This window comes from Rhineura floridana, chromosome 11 (assembly GCF_030035675.1).
Source record: "Rhineura floridana isolate rRhiFlo1 chromosome 11, rRhiFlo1.hap2, whole genome shotgun sequence".
Taxonomy (NCBI): Eukaryota; Metazoa; Chordata; class Lepidosauria; order Squamata; family Rhineuridae; genus Rhineura; species Rhineura floridana.
Window position 1 is genome coordinate 4,759,605 of NC_084490.1, and position 3,669 is coordinate 4,763,273.

The following is a 3,669-nucleotide window of genomic DNA, read 5'->3' on the forward strand; positions in this document are numbered from 1 at the left end:
CACCCATCCCAAGAAGCACCAACCACCACCATTTTTAAATGTCCCCTGGGTGGGACATGAGAGTTACCCAGAAAACTAACAAGGCTGAACAACTCGGTTCCTACTTCCTTTTTTGGTGACAGAGCCACCCTAAGGAATGAATGGAACGTTGTATCTCCTTTGTACACTAAGATAAATGTTGGGTTGCCTCATATCTTACATCTCCTGGACCGGGAGCCTGTCCTCTTTAAAATGCATCAGGAGGCTCTCTGTTCCAAAAGTGCTATTTTTGTGCAGCTGCTTGAACAACGACAACTGGAAACTGCAGGAGGGGAGAATTGCTCTTGCCCTCAGGGCCTGCTTGCAGGCTTCCCATGGCCATCTGGTTGACCATTGTGAGGACAGGATGCTGTGCTAGACGGGCCACTGGCCTGAGCCAGCAGGGCTCTTAATTTCCTATGACTGGGAGATGGGCAGAACACTCCTGAGTCATGGAAGATGGCATGATTTACACAGTCTTAAGCTGGCGTAAAGTACACCGAATCCAAACCCTGTTTAGGACCAAGGGTACTGCGGGCTGGGACTTCCCAAGCCTGGCAGAGGGAGAAAACGCCTGTAAAATAGACTTTGACTTGCAGCCCCCTTCTTGCCGGTGTCCAGTTAGCTCGGTTGCCAGGAGCTGTGACTGAACTGAATGGAGTTGGGATCCAGCATTGTTCCCACCACTGCCACTCCCCCAGAATGCCCATTTTGGGGCGCTTAGGTTGAGCAGGATGAGTAAATTAAGCCCAAAGCCTGAAGTAAAGAAAATAATCCTTGACCAAAAACCAAATGGAAAAACAAGAATCAGGGTCTAAACAGACACGACAAGGTTAAAAAATATGAAAATGGATAATAGAGCTTTGACTAAGTTAATATTAAAATAATTTTAATATTGAGTGTACAAATATGGTTATATATTTTTATGTTAATAAAAGCTTTTTATTTTATACTTTTAAAGTACTGCACAAATTGAACAAATGCACAAAGAAAAGCTGCTGATGAAGACTTGAACTTAGTTTGGCACAATCGGCTTTTATTATGCATCTTATCTACATATGGCATATTTGACCTACTATTTGACTTTTGGTCTGCATTTCATCCACGTTATCTTCATATTTATGTAATCGTTCATTTTTACATTCCACTGTGATACAGGGTGGTATGTGCATATTTTGCCTTCAGAGTTTACCTCTTATAGCACACCCTGTTATTAAAGTGCTTATGCATTTTATTTTGGGCAATTTTGTGTATTCTGTCAATTACTAGTTAAGTGTATATACTCTATTATCCATTTTCATATTTTTTAACTTTATGTCTGTTTAGACCTTGATTCTTCTTGTTTTTCCATTTGAGTAAATTAAGCCAGCATATCTCTGGCTGAGTTGGGATGAGTGCGTTACGCCAGCACAGCACAGCTGGACCAGACACGCCACACCCTAACTCACTTATCCCAGCTGATCTTGTGTTTGGATTGCCCCCTTGCCCCCAACATAAGCTTTGGACCACCCCAACCGACACCTCTGCGCTACCAAGAGATGTCCTTACTAGCAATCCTCACAGTCGTCCAGTGTCAATTGCTCCTGAGGTTACCCTAGCTGCCATTGAGCACCAGAATGCGCTGCTCTGTTCCCATAAGGCCAGGATGGCAGGGCACGGTAAAGACTGATGGTACTGCAGCAGCAACTAGGCCATATTCCATCACACACTGATCGGTAAAGAGAGGAGTTCCTGTTCTAGCTCAGGTTTTATTTGGGGGAGGAATGTCTCTACGTTGTTAACATTTCAAAAATTAAAGAAGGCACATTTATTTATTTATTTTATTTTATTACATTTCTAGACCGCCCTATAGCAGAAAGCTCTCAGGGCGGTGTACAACACATAACATGCAGTGCTGCAGGAGGCTTCCATGTGCAATTGAATGCACTGGGAATCCAAGTCACACTCATCCCCCCACACCTTCGACCTGTAGTATGGACAGTGGACTGCACTGCAGGGCTGCCGTAAGCCTCTCAGCTGCACTTCTCAACTATAAATATATTTATTTTTATAGGGAATGAAAATGTTAAAAAAGTCACTAATGTTAGAATTATCCACTGTGTCGTAATTTACCAAAACATTTGAGTAGAGGGCAGTTTTAAAAGTCTTTACAGAAGTGGAGCCGATTGCCTATAACTTTCAGGCCCCATCTGAAACTACACAAAACAAGGTTCTACATGTTGGGTGTGACTGCTCACCCATACACACAACCTGCAATAGAGAAATAACACTGGACTACATTGCAGGGTAGTGGTAAACTATGTTCTCACTCACAGCCCAATCCACCAACCTGCAACATTTTATTTATTTATCTACTGTTATATCTCACCTTTCCTCCAAGGAGCTCACAGTGGTGTATGTTGTTCTCTGCCACCCCATTTAATCCTCACAACAAACCTCTGAGGTAGGTTGAGCTGAGAGATTCTGACTGGCCCAAGATCATCTAGGAAGCTTCATGGCTGAGTGGGCATTTGGGCCCTGGTCTCCCAGGTCCTAGCCTAACAAGTGTTGTCCATTATTCATTTTATTTATTTATTAAATTGAGATCCCGCCCTTCCTCCCAGAAGGAGTCCAGGGCAGCAAATAAACACTAAAAGCACTCGAAAAAATAGAATCATAGAATAGTAGAGTTGGAAGGGGCCTATAAGGCCATTAAGTCCAACCCCCTGTTTTTAACATTTTAAAAACACTTTAAAATATATTAAAATATAACACCTGTTCTGGCTCGCTTGCACTGGCTACCAATATGCTTCCGGGTCAGATTCAAAGTGTTGGTTTTAACCTATAAAGCCTTATAAGGCGTGGGACCACAATACCTGTGGGAACTCCTCTCCCGATATGAACCTGCCCGTACACTGCGTTCTACATCAAAGGCCCTCCTCCGAGTTCCGACTCATAGAGAAGTCGGAGGGTGGTAACAAGAACTAGGGCATTCCCAGTGGTGGCCCCCGAACTGTGGAATAGTCTTCCCGATGAGGTGCGCTTGGCGCCGACATTGCTATCTTTTCGGCGCCAAGTTAAGACCTTCCTCTTTTCTAAGGCGTTTTAATCTAATTTTAACTCAGTTTTTAAAATTTGCTGTAATTGATTTTGATTTCTTATTCTTTCATTTAATAATGTTATTTGTTATTTAATTTTGAGAATTAAAGAGAGAGCTATTGCTAGTCGGGCGGTATATAAATTTAATAAATAAATAAATAAATATAAATTGTATTATTTTATTGATGTATGTATTGCTATATTCGTGTTTTGTAAGCCGCCTAGAGGGCCTTTTGGCCATAAGGCGGGATATAAATTTAATAAATAATAATAATAATAATAAAACAAAACATCTTAAAAATATATTAACAGTGGACTACACTGAAGGGCTGTGGTAAGACACACTCTCCAGGTCCCAACCCCTCCAGCCTGCAATGTGGGGATTTCCTTTGAAATTTGCATAAATTTCCCTCTCGCCCCCTTCCTCTTTCCTGATTGGCGGCTACTCTAGCGGCGCAATTCCTCGGAGAACCACCAGGGGACACTGTGGCTCTTCAGAGGCTACGCGGGGAATTGAAACTGCGTCTTCACGTTTCCTTGGGATACCAGTGGAAGTGACGACATCAACACGAT